Raw genomic sequence first — 19,846 nt, forward strand, 5'->3', positions numbered from 1 at the left:
CATTGATGTGCCAGATTCTGGAATATGGCCTCACGAAGTCCGCCACCTGTGCTATAGGTTTTAAGCAGTATCACAACACTTTAAGCTTACATGGCTTCTCCCAAAGAACCCTGGGAAATGTGGTTTGTTAAGGGTGCTGAGAGCTGTTAGGAGACCCCTATCCCCCACAGAGGGCAACAATTCCCAGAGTTCCCAGGGAAAAGACACTAATAATAATAATAATAATAATAATAATAATAATAATAATAATTTATTATTTGTACCCCGCCCATCTGGCTGGGTTTCCCCAGCCACTCTGGGCGGCTTCCAACAAGGATGAAAAATACACTAAAATGTCACATATTAAAAACTTCCCTGAACAGGGCTGCCTTCAGATGTCTTCTGAATGTCAGGTAGATGTTTATCGCTTTGACATCTTTTTTTTTTTTAAAAAAAATAATATTTATTGCTTTTAAAGATTACAAAAAAGGAAAAGAAGAGAAAAAGGAAAAAAAAAAGAAGACGAGAGAAAAAACCAAAAAAGAGAAAAAACACAATACAAAACAATATACAAACAACACAAAACACAACACAAACCCATTAAACTAAACACATCAAATTAAACTAACCAAAACCCACTCCCTAACCCTAACCCTAAATAAAACAAAAACAAAAACAATTTAAAAACATACATCATCCCTTTTCCATTCTCTTTCATTCCCTTGTTTCCTCGACCTCCTCTCACCTCCCTTTTTGTATTCCACTTCTAATAGTTTTTTCAGCAAATCCTTTCCATCTTCCTCCATTTTCTATCATATTGTAAATAACATATTTTTTTAACCTTTTTTCCCATTAAAACTAAAATACTTATATATGCTTAACTCCTTATAACATTTCTGCTAAGTCCATAGAATATCATTCCACTGTTTTTCTATCACTCATTAATTTTACCATATTTCTATATATAAACTTTAAATTTTCCAATCTTCTTCCACCATCTCCTCTCCCTGGTTTCGGATTCTGCCAGTCCTTTCCGTCCACTCCATATAGTCCATCAACCTGGAGATCTTATGTCCGAGGCTCTTAACTCTTTTCCAAGTCCCTTCTGCAGGTCTTCTTCATGTTCTTTGATGCTAAAAATCAAATCTCGGGGAGGCTCCAACCCAACGATACTTTTATTCCTTCTGGACAGGTCAGCCAAATTTCCATAGTTGAAACTAAGATCCATAAAGTATTTCAGGACATATTTCAAAATCCCTCCAAATCCAAAGGCCCCCAAAACTTCAATCTCCTCCCAACCCAGGTCCAAATCCCAAAAGTCAGTTAATCCCTGCATAGAGGGATCTTTCCAACTTTTCTTCTTCAGTCCAAGCCGGGGTCCAAACCTCAAAATCTGACTTTTTCTAAAATCATTCATAAAAGGCCTCAACTTACAGTCCTCACTTTGCTTCTGTAAAGCTAAGGATCCCACTTGTATTACTTTATGTTCAGCAACAGCAGCTTTCTCCTTCTCCTCCTTCTCCTCCACCATTTGTCCTGCCGAAGTAGATTCCTGTACCAGATCCTGAATTATTTCTGTGTTGTTGCTCGCTTTTTGACTCAAGTTAGTCACTTTCTGTTCCAAATTATCAACCTTAAAAGTCATGTCATCCGTCTTTTTATGAAGCTGTTCCAGCGAGCAGCTTATCTTACATAAAACAGTCACAATAGCTTCTCCTGTCAACATTTTTAAATGTTCCAAGGTCAATCTCTGGTTCTCAGAATCCTTATCTTGCAGCTGGAGATCTCCCAGTTACACTCCTGTAACAGTTTCAAAAACTCACTCTATGGGGAAACAGTCTCCACTTGTATCAGTTCTTTCAAGCACAACTCAAGCATTAAAGATAGTTTCAGTTTTAAGTTACTTTTCCTCCTTTTTAAACGCAGAAAAGGACAATGGAAACAGTATCTTGCTCTTATTAAGCTAGCTGTCAAATCCGTTCTGTCAATGAACTCTCCCCAAACGTCCTCTGGCAGCCCGTTCCCAGGTTCAGAGCAGTGGTAATTTGATTTCTCACTCTCCCCTGCAGGCTCACTAGGTCCAAAATTCCCCCCTCTTCTCCTGCTTCCAAGGGGGGTTTTGTATTTTAAACAGATGGACGTTTAATCCTTTGCCAAAAACTTTCAAAGACTTTAGCTTGTGACGTCTTTGCTTCAGTCTATTTACAAAAGCGGAAGGCGGACTTCCTGTTTATGACCTTCCCGCTTCAGTGCCAAATTAAGGTATTAAGGTATTTAAAGATCCAATTTTCCGTTTTACTCACGGGTAGTTGTTTAAAATCCAATTGTCCACAGGAAAAAGTCAGCGCTCTCCGGCAACAGCAATGCGGCTTCACTCCATGAAAGAAGCAGTCGATTCAAAGCACCGCGCCACTCACCCCACGTCGCTCCGGATCCCCAAAACAGGGTTTCCCCGCGAGTAGGGGAGGCGCAAAAGGTGCCAGCCGAATCCCAGGTTCACAAGCTTCTCCCGCTTGTGATTTCTATGGGTCTCCGCCTTCGCCGTGGTGGTCAGACCCTGCTTTTCACGGAGCAAGTTCCTCCCGATCGGAGGAGCTCTGCCATTGCCGGAGGCGCCAACCCGGAAGTCTCCTTTATCGCTTTGACATCTGATGGGAGGGCGTTCCACAGGGCGGGCGCCACTACCGAGAAGGCCCTCTGCCTGGTTCCCTGTATTGCTAAACCAAACTCTGCAGGGCTCTGGTATATTTCCATACACAGGGCTGGATTTAGGTTTGATGAGGCCCTAAGCTACTGAAGGTAATAGGGCCCTTTATATGTCCAGCTGTCCTTTGTCAACCACAAATTGTCACTGTTTTTTGTGTTGAATATATGCTATATGGTAAATTATGGACCTAAAGCCATTTGCACATAACAAAATATGTATTTTTTGAAAGTAATTGTTGAACTGACATCTGGAACGGATTAAGTTTAAGAACCAAGGTACCACTTTGTATAGAAATGAGCAAACCAGTGATATTTTAAGGAGCAGGCTAGCAGGCAGGGCCCATGACTTACATCATAGGAGCCTACACAATGCAAAACACTGTTGCTGCATGTAGGTTTTATTTTGTTTGTTTTTTATCTTAGATTTTGGAAATATGCATCCAGGTTTTTTTCCTTTACATTTTTTGGGGGCCCCCATGAGAGTGCGGCCCTAAGCTATAGCTTTTTTAGCTTATACGTAAATCCGGCACTGTCCATTCATCTAGTTTTGTCCATTAGCTATGACTCTCTGGCTCTCTTTGACAGTATGGCAGGAAATATTCTTGCAAGCATTGGACTTTAAAGGTCATAACTGGCTGCCAGTCAGCCACTGAGACACTATTATTATTATTTTTATTTACTGAAATTACATACCGCCCTATACCCAGAGGTCTCAGGGCAATTCACAGAACAAAAAGGGCGGTTCACCTTGACCATGTTCAAGGTTAATATATAAAGCCTTGAACCATGTGAAAGATTGCCTGCCTCTATATAGAAGAAGAGTTTGGATTTGATATCCCGCTTTATCACTACCCTAAGGAGTCTCAAAGCGGCTAACATTCTCCTTTCCCTTCCTCCCCCACAACAAACACTCTGTGAGGTGAGTGGGGCTGAGAGACTTCAGAGAAGTGTAACTGGCCCAAGGTCACCCAGCAGCTGCATGTGGAGGAGCGGAGACTCAAACCCGGTTCCCCAGATTGCAAGACTACCGCTCTTAACCACTACACCACACTGGCTCTCAGATCATCCGGGGTGCTCTTGTTAATGGAACCACACATTATAGATCGTCAGGAGGTAAAAGGTAAAGGTAAAGGGACCCCTGACCATTAGGTCCAGTCATGACCGACTCTGGGGTTGTGGTGCTCATCTCGCTTTATAGACTGAGGGAGCCGGCGTACAGCTTCCGGGTCATGTGGCCAGCATGACCAAGCCGCTTCTGGCGAACCAGAGCAGCACACGGAAACGCCTTTACCTTCCCACCGGAGCGGTACCTGTTTATCTACTTGAACTTTGACGTGCTTTCGAACTGCTAGGTTGGCAGGAGCTGGGGCAGAGCAACGGGAGCTCACCTTGCCGTGGGGATTCGAACTGCCAATCAGAAGTTCTAGGCTCTGTGGTTTAACCCACAGCGCCACCCACGTCCCTTTTTGTCAGGAGGTAGGAACCCATAAAAGGGCATTATCTGCTTTTGTCTTTTGTCCTTTGGGACTCTTTTTCTCCCATCACACAGGGAGCACCATCAATGACCTGCTTCAGATGTCTTCTAAAGATGCATCTTTCCCTGCCCCTGCCCCAGCTTTCCCTGACTATTAAGTCTTTTTGCATATTACAATGCTCTTACTGGTGTTTTAGCAATTTGTCCTGGTAGTTTTGCAGTATAGTTCTAATACTGTAAAATTTCTTCTTGCGGTGCATAGTTTAACTTTGGAACTATGCTCCCAAAGGAACCAGTGATGTATAACAACCTAGATGGCTTTAAAAGAGAATTGGACAAATTTTTGGAGGAGAGGGGCTATCAATGGCTACTAGCCATGATGGCTATATGCCCTTCCTCCACAGTTGGTAGCAGCAATGCTTCTGAATACTAGTTTCTGGAAACCACAGGAGGAGAGAGTGCTCTTGTGCTCGAACCCTGTTTGCAAATTCCCTGCAGGCACCTGACTGGCCCCTGGGAGAGCTGGATCTATTTAATTTGTTGATTTATTAAATTCCTGTACTGCCATACCTCTGTGAGAGCCAGTGTGGTGTAGTGGTTAAGCGCGGTAGAATCGTAATCTGGTGAACCGGGTTCACTTCCCCACTCCTCCACATGCAGCTGCTGGGTGACCTTGGGCTAGTCACACTTCTTTGAAGTCTCTCAGACCCACTCACCTCACAGAGTGTTTGTTGTGGGGGAGGAAGGGAAAGGAGATTGTGAGCCACTTTGAGACTCCTTCGGGTAGTGATAAAGCGGGATATCAAATCCAAACTCTTCTTCTTCTTCTTCTTCTTCTTCTTCTTCTTCTTCTTCTTCTTCTTCTTCTTCTGAGGATCACCGGGCAGTTTACAATAGAAAAACACAAAAATAGGCAACATAATATCAAACAAAACAATACCCCCCCATGCACACAGTTTAAAGGCCCTTAGGTTGTTTAACTAGCCAAAATGCTGGCTTAAATGAACCACTGGCCTGATCCAGCAGGCTCTTCCTATGTTATTTTACTTGTTCATCACTTCAAGTTTTTTTAATACAGTGGTGCCTCGCAAGACGAAATTAATCCGTTCCGCGAGTCTCTTCGTCTTGCAGTTTTTTCGTCTTGCGAAGCACGGCTATTAGCGGCTTAGCGGCTTAGCGGCTTTAAGAAAAAGGAAACAAACTCGCAAGAACTCGCAAGACGTTTCGTCTTGCGAAGCAAGCCCATAGGGAAAATCGTCTAGCGAAGCGACGCAAAAACCGAAAAACCCTTTCGTCTTGCACATTTTTCGTTTTGCGAGGCATTCGTCTTGCGGGGCACCACTGTAGATATTAAGGGATACGGAAATGGTCATAAATAAATAGCTAGTACCTTCACTGAGTGGGACGAGGGTGGCACTGTGGTCTAAACCACTGAGCCTCTTGGGCTTGCTGATCGGAAGGTCAGCAGTTCGAATCCCCACGACAGAGTGAGCTCCCATTGTTCGGTCCCAGCTCCTGCCAACCTAGCAGTTCAAAAGCATGTCAAAGTGCAAAAAGGTACTGCTCCGGTAGAAAGGTAAATTGTGTTTCTGTGCGCTGCTCTGGTTCGCCAGAAGCATCTTAGTCATGCTGGCCACATGACCCAGAAAAACTGTCTGCGGACAAATGTCGGCTCCCTCGGCCAGTAAAGCAAGATGAGTGCTGCAACCCCAGAGTCATCTGCGACTGGACCTAATGGTCAGGGGTCCTTTACCTTTTAACCTTCACTGAGTTTGATTCACACAGGAAACCTGTATAGGCAGACTAAGAGAGGTTCAATTTGTTCCTGCAGCCAGTTACATCAGGAAATAGTTATAGCATCAAACACTTATAGAGTCTCAATGCCATGTGAAAATGTAGCTATATTCACCACCCTTCATTTGCCTGATGCAGAAATTTTCTTAGTATGTTGTCTGGATTTTGTTTTTGTTTTGCTTTCAATTGTATTTAAATGAAGTTTTCAACTTTTTTTTCTCGTCTCACTACGAGATGCTGTGAACAATGCAGAGCAAGCTGAAAACGAATGCAGCTTCTGAACAGATTTCAAGGGCAGCACCATAGGAATGTAGGAAGCAGCCTTATACTAAGCCAGAATTGTCAGCACTGACTGGCAGCAGTCTCCAGTATCTCAGGCAGTGGTCCCTCCCATTCCTACCCGGAGATGACAGGGGATGGAACCTGGGACTTTCTGCATCCAAAGTTCTGGATGCTCTGCCACTCAGCTACTGCCCTTCCCCAAACAACATGTAAGCATGCTGGGCCTTTTGTTGTTGTTGTTTAGTCGTGTCCGACTCTTCGTGACCCCATGGACCAGAGCACGCCAGGCACTCCTGTCTTCCACTGCCTCCCGCAGTTTGGTCAAACTCATGTTGGTAGCTTCGAGAACACTGTCGAACCATCTCGTCCTCTGTCGTCCCCTTCTCCTTGTGCCCTCCATCTTTCCCAACATCAGGGTCTTTTCCAGGGAGTCTTTTCTTCTCATGAGGTGTCCAACTTATTGGAGCCTCAGCTTCAGGATCTGTCCTTCCAGTGAGCACTCAGGGCTGATTTCCTTCAGAATGGATAAGTTTGATCTTCTTGCAGTCCATGGGACTCTCAAGGGTCTCCTCCATAATTCAAAAGCATCAATTCTTCGGCAATCAGCCTTCTTTATGGTCCAGCTCTCACTTCCATACAACACTACTGGGAAAACCATAGCTTTAACTATACGGACCTTTGTTGGCAAGGTGATGTCTCTGCTTTTTAAGATGCTGTCTAGGTTTGTCATTGCTTTCATCCCAAGAAGCAGGCGTCTTTTAATTTTGTGACTGCTGTCACCACCTGTAGCGATCATGGAGCCCAAGAAAGTAAAATCTCTCACTGCCTCCATTTCTTCCCCTTCTGTTTGCCAGGAGGTGATGGGACCAGTGGCCATGATCTTATTTTTTTTAATGTTGAGCTGATAAACTATATATAAGGGCGTCCTTCTTTTTTGGTTGCTGTTGTTCAGTATTTCTGAGAATGCATTTGTTAGGAAAATTCCTAGGGTTCCTTCCTTGGAGTAGGCAGCCGAAAGCCTCAAAGGAAAGAGGAGTCAGGCACACAAGGTAGGCTCAACAGAGATCTATTAATCATTAAGGCAATGCTGAATGGTCAGCCACAATGCTATTGCCACAAGCACAGTCTGACAATGGTACATGCCCTTAGGCTTTTCTTATATAGTCCTCTTCTTTCAGGTAAATACATGCAATCCTCGTGCCTGTATCATTTACGCAATATTATTGCCTAAAGCAATGCATGAACAGATCGTGGACACCTGGCCTCCCAATTGGACACAACACATTTGGGGGTGTTTTCCACTTAGAAATTCCCACTATCTTATTAAGGTGTCACCCTCAATCTTTCATTTTCAGCAGGTTTTGGCTTGCATATTCTGTTACCTATCCCTCCCAAACTTGTCCTTGGCAGTTCTCCTTGTTTGTGCTAACTCCTTGTCATTACATTCCAATATGTTTTCCTCCTCCTCCTTATCGGGCCAGCTATAAATCTCCTATTAAATAACATAATTGCTGAGGGCAAGGTTCTTGCTGTTTACAGACAAGCAGTTCTGACTCTAAGCATAGATGGCAATTTTTATTTTAAGTATTTCTATATATGTATCCATAACATCATGCATGTCCTGTTCCTCTATCTATCATCTATCATCTATCTATCTATCTATCTATCTATCTATCTATCACACATATTTCTAACACATTAAATATAGAGTTTATTTCCAAGCCCTTTAACTGGCATCCAGTAATACAAAAAGGGGGGGCTGGAAGAGTGAAACACACTGTGCATGAACGAAGCTTACCGAAGGGAAGAAACTTGCACAGGTACAGACTGATATCTTCTTTCTTACTAAATGCAAGAACCTGGACATTATACCCAAGGGTCTTAGAATTAAGAACCCTCTACAATCCACGTATCCCACTGAATATGCAAGAAAACTATGCAACACTTTCTCTAAGAAGCTGCTCAAACATCTGATCAGCGTTCTCTACTCTAAACAGAAGCTAATAAAGGAGGAACTCCTTGTATTGGACAACTCTATCAGGAACCATGGAACTATCGAAGGGAAGAGGCGCATAATGCGCCACATTGTAAGTGAAGCACACCAATAAACACTGGGTGCAGCCTGCATAGTTGCGAGTAGGCAGGTGGTAATCAATTCCAAAACGGCATCAAGCAAATTTCTGCAAATCACGTACATCAGGAAGAACTACTGGCCATGTTCTAATACAATTCATTCCCTGCTCCAACAACGAGGTGTTGGGAAATTACCATAAAGGGACTCACTTGCTTATCTTTGTCTGGGAACCCTAATAGCATCTTATTAACTGATTATATGGAGGAAGAAGCCTTGCATGCAACACACAAATTGTACCATTTGCTTGTGCACACACAAAATCCTTAAGCAAAGCAGGAGTTAAGATGCCATCACTTCCCACTGTAACTTAAGCCTAGTTTGTCTCGCCTAAATTTAGCACCAGTGTTGCTGCTGCAGACATGAAGCTTTCTTGATGACCCAGGGCCACAGCCACAGCCACATGATACATTCAAAGCAGTATCAAACCACTTCAAACAGTCATGCCTTCACCCTAAGAATCTGGGAACTGTAGTCTGTTAAGGGTGCTGAGGATGGCTGAGGAGACCCCCTACTGTTAAGTATAGTTGTTTAGTTCTACACTGAAATGGAACATATCTCTGTATGTGTATTGATAAAGGTCTAACATGGAGAATTCCAATGGGCTATACGAAAGCTCTTTGGTGCCTAACAGATTAATGATTAGCGGCTAATGTATCTCTGCCGCTCTGTCACATGTTTAACTTCGATCACATGAGAAAGGTATTCAGTTGCAAATCACCATTTTGTGGGCGTTGACCTTTGTTCTCAAGTACTGTAGAAGAAAGGTGTGCAAATGATTCTCTTCAGGAGGAACACAGCCTCGGACTGTAACGGAGGCTGGGATAGAAACAGAGCTACTGCTTTCAGCTCTGTTTGAAGCAACTTCACATTTCTAAGATGTTTTGTCTGTGCTTGGGCAAGCACAAGATTCTACGCAACTATTTTGATGTAACGTTATTCTTTTGAAACAAGTTCTGTTAGGAAAAAAATGGAACCATATTTTTGGACTGGACAATTTTTATTTCAAGAAGAGTCGGTTTTTATTCTTCTTATTGCTTCCATATGTACAACATTAATAACTTCATTACCAACCCCCTTCCAGAGCTACAGTTCCCAGAGTTCCCGTGATTGTTTAAACCACTTTGGTGACTGTAGCTCTGTGAGGGGAACAGGGGTCTCATGACAACTCCCAGCATCCTTAGCAAACCACAGTTCCCAGGATTCTTTGCAGGAAAGCCATGATTGTTTAAAGGGGCATGATACTGCTTTAAGTGTATGCTGGTGGGGCCTCTCTTTCAACTAACCCATCTCAGAGGACCATTGTAAGGATCAAATGGGGTGACAGCCATCAACACTATTCTGAGGTCCTTGCATAAAACGTCATCATGTTAAGTTGGGAACTTTGAGGAAACAGAGCCAAAACTGTGAGGGGGGTGGGGGAAAGTCTCCTGAAAAAAAGTTATGCTAGCAACAATTTCATGTGCCCACTCATGTTATTGTTGGAATGTATGTCGAGCAATAGTAATAATTCCAATGACAGAGATATTGTAAGGAAGAAAAGAACACCTGGCATGTTTTACCCCTGCTACAAAGCTATTGTACAAGAGAATATGGGGAAATGGAATAAATTTTTATCAGATCTGGGGAAACAATTTGATCATTTTTGCAAAGCAATTTGCCAGTTTGTTTACTTTTTTTTAAGACTCTGAAAAGAATAAATGTGTTTCTGTTCTCTCTTCTCCCCCAGCTTTTATTTTCTGCTTTTCTCTTTGGAACAGTGAATACATTTGGTCTTTATACGCAGTGAGGAGTAAAAAGCCCGTCTTGCAACTTTTCTTTCAAAACAACATTTGCTACTATCTAAAGAAGCAGCTAGAAATAAAAAGCATATAAACTACAGTGCTGCCTGTAATTCTCTGAAACCAGACATTGTACTATGGCTATGGGTTATATTATTTAAGAGATAAGAATCTTCTCTCACTTTTTTAAAAGAAAAGCAATATACACTTTACAAACATGGTTCTCATATGTTTCTGATGCTATCATTCCTCCCAATTCAGGCTTACCTGGTAGTAAGTCCTGTTGAATTCAGTGGAGCTTACTTCTGAGTAGGTATGTGTGGCATTGCGCTTCTTCTGATGTTAGCAATTTCATTTTAATGCAATGTAATATAGATTTATATTTTCTGGGGTGGGGGAAAATAAGTTCTTTGTAATCTGTATCCCTGATATCTGAGGGTAAATTAAATCCATTTAACATTTTAAATAGAAAGCTACCTCAGTCTCTTCCAAGAAGAAGCAAATTCAGAAGAAGGCAAACCCGTTCGCAGTGGACACGCTACCATTAGCTGAGCATTAATACATCTGTATAAATACATTTTATCCTCTGACAGAAGGCAGTATCCCTGGTGCATAGTTAGCATCATAATCTTGCCGGTCACCAATTGATTTTGCCTTGTTTCCAGTGACTATCTCTTGAGGGTTCCAGATATGCTGAAGGTAAAACAGAAGAATGATATTGGATCGAACTTCAGGAATGAACTTGTCATTCCCTGTTGGTTTAAGAAGGGAAACGGCGTTCTCTAGCATTGCTGCATTCTTCCCTTTTAGAGACACAGAAGCAAAAGGAAGAGCCCCTTACTAATGGTACCATCACCTCCTTCCTTCTGAATTGGGCACCAAGGTGGGAGAAACGATAAAAGAAAGTGTTTCTTCACACAGTGCATAGTTAAACTATGGGACTCGTTTCCACAAGAGGCAGCGATGGCCACCAACCTAGATGGATTTAAAAGAGGATTAGATAAATTCATGGAGGAAGGGGCTACTGAGGGCTACTAGCCACAATGACTAAGCTCTGCTTCCACTGTCTTAGGCTGCAATGCTTCTGAACGCCAGTTGCTGGAAACCACAGGAGGGCAGAGTGCTCTTGTGCAACAACAACAGCAGCAGCAACAACAACAACTTATAATTTATACCCTGCCCATCTGGCTGGGTTTCCCCAGCCACTCTGGGTGGCTTCCAACAAAATATTTAAAATACATTAAAACGTCAGTCATTAAAAACTTCCCTAAACAGGGCTGCCTTCAGATGTCTTCTAAACATCAGATAGTTGCTTATTATTCTTTGACATCTGATGGGAGGGCATTCCACAGGGCAGGTGCCACTACTGAGAAGGCCTTCTGCCTGGTTCCCTGTAACTTCACTTCTTGCAGTGAGGGAATCGCCAAAGCCCCTCAGCGCTGGACCTCAGTGTCCGGAAAGAACGATGGGGATGGAGATGCTCCTTCAGGTATACTGGACCGAGGCTGTTTAGGGCTTTAAATGTCGGCACCAATACTTTGAATTGTGCTCGGAAACGTACTGGGAGCCAATGTAGGTCTTTCAAGACTGGTGTTATGTGGTCTTGAGGGTTTCCCATAGGCATCTGGGTGGCCATTGTGAGAACAGGATGCTGGACAAGATGGGCCACTGGCCTGATCCAGTAAGTTCTTCTTATGGTCAGAAAGTGCCCTCCTATGGTCAGAAAGTGCTCTTCTCCCAGGCCTTTGGCTAATCAAGCAATCTATGGCTTTTTAAGCTGGGGTGAGGGTGTTGTTTTTGTTTGTTACTATGTTATGTATCTTTGTGTTTCTATATTGCAAACCGGCCTGCGATCCTTGTATGAAGGGCAGTAAATAAATTTAACTACAGTGGTACCTCAGGTTACAGACGCTTCAGGTTACAGAATCCGGTAACCCAGAATTATTGTTGTTGTTGTTGTTTAGTCGTTTAGTTGTGTCCGACTCTTCGTGACCCCATGGACCAGAGCACACCAGGCACTTCTGTCCTCCACTGCCTCCCGCAGTTTGATCAAACTCATGCTGGTAGCTTCAAGAATACCATCCAACCATCTCATCCTCTGTCGTCCCCTTCTCCTTGTCCCCTCCATTTTCCCCAACATCAGGGTCTTTTCCAGGGAGTCTTCTCTTCTCATGAGGTGGCCAAAGTATTGGAGCCTCAGCTTCACGATCTGTCCTTCCAGTGAGCACTCAGGGCTGATTTCCTTCAGAATGGAGAGGTTTGATCTTCTTGCAGTCCATGGGACTCTCAAGAGTCTCCTCCAGCACCATAATTCAAAAGCATCAATTCTTCGTCGATCAGTCTTCTTTATGGTCCAGCTCTCACTTCCATACATCACTACTTTTATAGCTTTTACTATACGGACCTTTGTTGGCAAGGTGATGTCTCTACTTTTAAGATGCTGTCTAGGTTTGAACCCAGAATTATTACCTCAGGTTAAGAACTTTGCTTCAGGATGAGAACAGAAATCGTGCTCCAGCGGCAGCAGGAGGTCCCATTAGCTAGAGTGGTACCTCAGGTTAAGAACAGTTTCAGGTTAAGAACGGACCTCCAGGACAAATTAAGTTCTTAACCCGAGGTACCACTGTAATAATAAAATTAACGTGGGAGTCTCCCAGAAACAAGCATCCCGTCGATTTTCCAGCTTAAAATTGGGAAATGGGAAAGACTGAGCCCCAGCCTCCGAAAAGCAATGAAAGAGCATCCTGGAGCCATCTGGGATGGCTCCCTCCCCCCGCAGCAGCCTCCCCTCCCCCATAGTAAGCAGCACAAACCTGACATACTTTGCTACCAGCACGGAGCCGTCAAGAGGAAGACGCGTTAAAAGACAACTTCTCTCCTGTTGCAAGTAGGATTCTATCATGCCAGATTGTTCAAAGGCTCCCCCCCTAAGGCTGTTCTGTGATATGCAATATGTCTGCCTGGATGCTGCAGACGGGGAGGACCTGGGTACCTTTCAGCATTCGCAGAGCTTTCTCGTCCCAGATTCCCCTCAGAGTCCCCCGCAGTGCGTGAGGTGGATGTGTCATCCTCTGAGCCTGCTCTTGTTTGTTAAGGAGTTTCCCTTTCATGAAGGCTGTTTTGTTTCTCCCATCCCACATTCATGAAACGCCAGTAATGTGCTGCAGTGATGATTTTTATTTTTATTTTTACTTTTATTTTCCCTCGGGTAGCGCAGAAAAGAAGGCAGAAGCCGTCTTTGGAGCCTTGCTTCGTAACTCTTATTTGCCTCCCCCTTTTTCATCGCGTATTCCCTTTGACCCGACTTGTTTCCATCTGGCTCTTTTGCTTGTTTGGGGGAACAGACTTTGCTGCAGAATGTTAGATGTGGAACGGCCTTGACAACTGAATCCTGAACTTTGCGTAAAAGCAGTAAACAGGTCCGTGGCACCAGGGCGAACTCCTGTTGCTGAAGCTGCTCGGGGCGCCTCCTGAGGAGACCTGTCTTGTCAGGAGGTCCATTCTGCACAATATAGGAATCGGGCCTCTAGTGTCGTGGCACCCAGTGGCACCTCAGTTGTCTTTTCAGCACCTACTGAAGGCCTTCCTCTATCAACGAAATTTTGAATCGTCTGAGGCCCTCGCTTGAGGCCCTTCTTCGTGTGCCTCCTCCACCTGAGGGTGGCAACACGAGAACAGGCCTTCTCTCTAATAGCTCCTCCTTTGTGGAATGCTCTCCCCAGAGAGATGCGCCAAGTGAAAACATCTCCCATGGAGGCCTGTAAAAACAGCTGCAGCTTCCAGACCAGTCTCAAGGCAAGCCTCGCATAGAGCACATTACATGACTCCAACCGTGAGGTTACCAACCAATCAGTCATGGTGGGCGTGCTATTTCTGTCTAAGAAAAAGATTGTTAAAAAATTTAGAAAACCCAAAAGATTATTAAAAAAATTAGAAAACTCACATTTTCTAATAATGTGGAGCCCCCAAGATAAAAAATTCTAGATGGGCTGGCCCACCCTCCACCTGAATTCCATTCCTGGTGAGATGACACCTCTGGGTTGAAGGAAACAGCCATATTTGTTTCCAGTGCTTGTCACTCAGAATAGCATTGTTTCCATGAATGGAGTTTCTCTTTAGCCAGGCATAGGCAAACTCGGCCCTCCAGATATTTTGGGACTACAATTCCCATCATCCCTTACCACTGGTCCTGTTAGCTAGGGATGATGGGAGTTGTAGTCCCAAAACATCTGGAGGGCAGAGTTTGCCTATGCCTGTCTTTAGCTATCCTGGCTAATAAACCTTTCTCCTATAATGTCCAATGGTGGAGAGGAAGAAGTTACATAAGAGATTCGTTGCCCATCATTGGCTAGGGAGGTTATTACAACGTGCAATGATGAAACCCTACAACGAACTGAGAGATCGTGTTTTGTTCAAGGAAATGCAGAGAGCTGAGATGGGAAATGGACCTGACAGTATAATGGTGCAGCACAGACATGGGGCCCGAGGGTGGCAGCCCAGTCATTTCGCTGAGGGGATCGCAGCTGCGAACAGTGAGGAATAGTAATATTCAAGCACCTGTGATCACGAGGACAGGAGCCAGAAAGCAATCCTGGCTTTCGGAAATGACACACTTGTATAATAAAGCTGCCTAGTTCATAATGGGTCCCGAGGTAGAACCACAAACACTCAGCCTTCCAGTTTTCTGGAAAAGACTCAAAATAAACTTGAGGCAAAAATCCGCAATTGCCACAATTCACAGTCCAAATGCCTCTGGGTCTAAACCAATTGTTTTCATGCTTTGTGGCAGAGGAACTGATTCTGCACCATGGGGAGACGTAAACACTTAGGACTGAGTTAAAACCATGCATGATTATACCTTGGAGAGCATGGATGAGGATGGATGGCTGGGTGGTAGCATTTCCATGTATTTGGCTACCACTTTTGCTTGTTCAGAGCCTAGCATTTAAGGTTTCTGAAAGCATGGGAGCAACCAGGACTGAGAATTACATTTGTAGGAAATAAGAGAGCCTGGATATAATTGCTACCCAATCCAGCTGCTGTTAGTGCAAATTGCATAAATAATATCCATTTTGCAGTCCAAATATACTGCCAGCTGAGCCATCGCAATGCATATTAGGAGGCATTTACACCGAAATGTTGATGGGCTTTCATAAGGATTGCTTTTTGAAAACTTGATCTACGGTGAACATTTGGATCCTTCCATTTGGTGGCATGTCAGGGGTTACCAAATGGCAGCAACCGTTAGGGACGGAGAGAGAAAACTGACCAAGTTTGCATTTAAAAGAAAGCTCACCTCATTTGCACACTGGTCCCATCACCTCCTGGCAAATAGAAGGGGAAGAAATGGAGGCAGTGAGAGATTTTACTTTCTTGGGCTCCATGATCACTGCAGATGGTGACAGCAGTCACAAAATTAAAAGACGCCTGCTTCTTGGGATAAAAGCAATGACAAACCTAGACAGCATCTTAAAAAGCAGAGACATCACCTTGCCGACAAAGGTCTGTATAGTTAAAGCTATGGTTTTCCCAGTAGTGATGTATGGAAGTGAGAGCTGGACCATAAAGAAGGCTGATCGCTGAAGAATTGATGCTTTTGAATTATAGTGCTGGAGGAGACTCTTGAGAGTCCCATGGACTGCAAGAAGATCAAACCTATCCATTCTTAGGGAAATCAGCCCTGAGTGCTCACAGGAAGGACAGATCCTGAAGCTGAGGCTCCAATACTTTGTCCACCTCATGAGAAGAGAAGACTCCCTGGAAAAGACCCTGATGTTGGGAAGATGGAGGGCACAAGGAGAAGGGGACGGCAGAGGACGAGATGGTTGGACAGTGTTCTCGAAGCTATGAATATAAGTTTGTGGGAGGCAGTGGAAGACAGGCATGCCTAGTGTGCTCAGGTCCATGGGGTCATGAGGAGTCAAACACGACTAAACAACAACCACATGCGAACCAAAACCTAGCCATTCTTTAAATTCACGCTTCTCTGAATTTTGCAATGCACTTCTCCAGCCAAGCAATGTGAAGAAGAATGCATATGCAAGGGTTAAGTGTGCAAGGCAATGCACAGATGGGTGAAAATATGCATGATATAGCAGAACATTGCTTTGCAGCAATGTGTACACATGGCAAAGTTGCATTTTAAAAATGTGCAAATTAGGAGCAATCCCCACTAAAATGCTGATGATTTTTCATGAGAACGTAAAAGAAGAACAAAAGCCCACCAGACACTGATGCAGAAATATGGAGAGCTGAACTGAAAACTGGGAAATTGAGAAACTGAGAGAGACCAGAATTGGCAGAGTCACCCATCACTAGTAGAGATTGGGTTCCACCACTCCTGCTATTGTCTGTCCTCCTGCCCAATCCACATTATTCAAATTCCAGCCTCTGATTATTCACAACTTCGGGAAACTATAGCTATTCACATAGCTTCAAATCCCTCCATGGCTTACCTTGGATTAGCCTGGAAATAAGCTGAGCCATTAACCAATGTAATAATAATTATAATTAGGAAATGACTGGACTTATTTCCAGACTAATCCGAATTCAAAACAGCACTCAGCCTTTGCCGCCTAAGACCGTAGCCGAAGGTCATGGTGTAGCTTTTAGTCAATATAAAACTCAACAGCTTGGGACCAGTTTTATTTGAGCGATGCTTTTACCTCGTCCATACCCACTTGATGGCTTTGATCTCTGGAACTTGCACTTTTACAAGTGCCATATAGTGTTCCTTCTGCATCTGTGAAGGATTTCTCTTTTCGCACAGCAGCGCCCATGCTCTTGAATTTCCTTCCCCATAACGTCAGGGAGGCACCTTTTCCACACTGTTTTCGACATCTAATAAAAACTTACTTGTTTGGACGAGCCTATCCAGACATGTAGTTTTGTCACACATTCTTGTTCTTAACATCTGCTGATTTTATCTGGGTAAAAAAATAAATAAATTGTACTATTTCATGCAATATATTCATGAAACTATATGAACTTCAGTGCAAAGATTTTGAAAATGAAAATGCACTGCAAGGTCTATAACTTGAAGCCCCAGTTTGACTAAGTTTTTTTTTACTCTTGGAAAAATTGCTGCGTGGTTGGTTTTTTTTGCTTTGCTTTTGCTTATTAAGATATGCGCTGTCTTCTTTTGCATACACCAAATCTCCACCTCCCAACCTGTTCGCAGGTCGACACAGACTTCTTCCCTTTCTTATGTGTTAAATTCTCCAGTATCTTATCTGGGGTGGTATGTTCCTTACCTTAATTACATCCTCTGTGCCCATCTGCCACTGCTCAACTTTTTGGGCTTGTTATCTTGGCTACATCTGCCATCCTGGCTGTTGTACAACCCTAGAGGGGGGGATTTGCAATTGCTCCAAAGTAGACATCCCTTCCAAAACAGATCAGAATACTGACCATGGCAGAAAAGTTGCAACCAAAACAGAGTACCTAAGAATGAAAACCCAGCTACTCTTGACAGTAAACATGCACACAATAAGCAAGGAAATTTAATTATTGGAGGAAGTCCACTGAGGAGGGAAGTGAGCATACATTTTAATGAAGGGAAATCAGACCATCAGAGCAAGCGTCCTAGCGGAGTTGATCTTTCTCCAAGATGCAATTACTAGCTGGCCGGAAGACTGGGAATTTAAATGAAATTGTCAGCTTGAGCACTTCTCGTGGATCATCTGAACAAGAAGAGGCTGCGTTTAGCTCAGCCTAATTCCAAAAATGCCACATTGAAAACGAAGTGGGTCTACTTCAGAGAATGCAAACTGTAGCCACAGAAACAATTCCTGCCCCTGCCCCCATTTGTGCCAACAAATAGTTGGCATGTCTAGATGCAAATCAAGGTGTGGATCCCGCCCTCCTAACAATCTGAGGTATCATGTTGAGATACATCAGGTGTGCGGAACGTTTGGCCTTCCAGGTGTTGCTGAACAACTCCTGTCATTCCTGGCCATTGGCTAGGCTTTCTGATGCTTGTGGGCCTTGCTGTTTTATCAGTCAGTGCTTACCTTAATAGTTCAGCCTCCTTCTGTATCACTCAATGTACTTCTCCTGATCTTACTTGACATTCAAACCAGTTTAGGACCTGAAATTGTGAAGAGAATTATTTTCCTTTCTTCTGACTACGTGTGAGGACGTGACTACAGCTTAGGATCGATCAGTTTGTTGACTGGCAAGTAACTCACTGGGCACAATGAATGTGCAGCCATAAGATGTATCAAATAATATATTACATTGAGGGGCGAGGGGCGGGTAGCTTGCATGATGTGGGGCAAAAGATTCCTGCATTGCAGGGGGTTGAATGAGATGGCCCTTGTGGTCCCTTGCAACTCTACAATTCTATGATGCCTGAGTTCCTTATAATTCTGGGGGTCTAGCAAGGGTTAAAATCTAATGGAGAATTCCATTGTTGAGTTAGCCAAGCAAAAGCCAGGCGTATGGCACCCCATGTGGAAAATGTTGACTGGAAAACTTCAAAAGCTCAACAACTTTTGAAATATGGCAACCCTACCATAATTACCACCTAAGTATGCTTGTTATTGTTGTTTAGTTGTTTAGTCGTGTCCGACTCTTCGTGACCCCATGGACCAGAGCACGCCAGGCACTCCTGTCTTCCACTGCCTCCCGCAGTTTGGTCAAACTCATGCTGGTAGCTTCGAGAACACTGTCCAACCATCTCGTCCTCTGTCGTCCCCTTCTCCTTGTGCCCTCCATCTTTCCCAACATCAGGGTATTTTCCAGGGAGTCTTCTCTTCTCATGAGGTGGCCAAAGTATTGGAGCCTCAGCTTCAGGATCTGTCCTTCCAGTGAGCACTCTGGGCTGATTTCCTTCAGAATGGAGAGGTTTGATCTTCTTGCAGTCCATGGGACTCTCAAGAGTCTCCTCCAGCACCATAATTCAAAAGCATCAATTCTTCGGCGATCAGCCTTCTTTATGGTCCAGCTTTCACTTCCATACATCACTACTGGGAAAACCATAGCTTCTACTATACGGACCTTTTTTGGCAAGGTGATGTCTCTACTTTTTAAGATGCTGTCTAGGTGTGTCATTGCTTTTCTCCCAAGAAGCGGGCGTCTTTTAATTTCGTGGCTGCTGTCACCATCTGCAGTGATCATGATGCTCTGTGCTAGAGGGCAAATGGGTGGGGGCTCCTGCCTTACCTGGTAGTGAGAAAGACAAAAGCCAGTGTGTGAGAGCTGGGCTAGAAGCAGGCAGAAAGCAGAGAGTGAGAGCCATGCTTGATTTCTTCCTGATGCCAAGGCTGTGGCTATGAGAGAAGGAAGGTTTTCTGGGGTGTTGATGCTGTAAGCTCCTCCATCATAGGCTCAGTTTGTATATATGTGTATATACAGTCTCTGCTGTCCCTCATTCCAACGAAACCAAACCCTGAATAAGCGCCTGGAACCCCTGGAACCTCACCTCACACCGCTTGTAGATTGGGGTGTCATGCAACAATACATATACACCATCCCAGTTTGCACATCATGGTAATCTATGGTTAATATGATTGTGTCTATGGGCACTCTTCCACACCTCCCCACTTATGCTGGGATCATAGGAGCCAACTCTTAGAGGCTGAGGTTCCTTCGGCCTCCCCAATAAAATATTTGAGGGGGCCGCTCCACCCCCCCCCCAGTTGATGGGCATTGCCATTCAAATGGTGTATGTGTGCCATATCATGTGATGGATAATGA

At 44.0% G+C, this 19,846-nt stretch overlaps 1 long non-coding RNA gene across 2 annotated transcripts in view; it reads right to left on the reverse strand.

Moving 5' to 3' along the window:
• LOC310757402 overlaps positions 1-19,846 on the reverse strand; it is an 88,764-nt gene that overhangs the window by 67,636 nt on the left and 1,282 nt on the right. For both annotated transcript variants that reach the window (XR_014545159.1, XR_014545160.1), the window contains exon 2: positions 5,236-5,339. This is a non-coding gene — a long non-coding RNA (uncharacterized lncRNA). The remainder of the gene's footprint in view (positions 1-5,235; positions 5,340-19,846) is intronic.

The sequence above is a fragment of the Podarcis filfolensis genome (assembly GCF_964270895.1).
Source record: "Podarcis filfolensis genome assembly, chromosome: 2".
NCBI classification, from domain to species: domain Eukaryota; kingdom Metazoa; phylum Chordata; class Lepidosauria; order Squamata; family Lacertidae; genus Podarcis; species Podarcis filfolensis.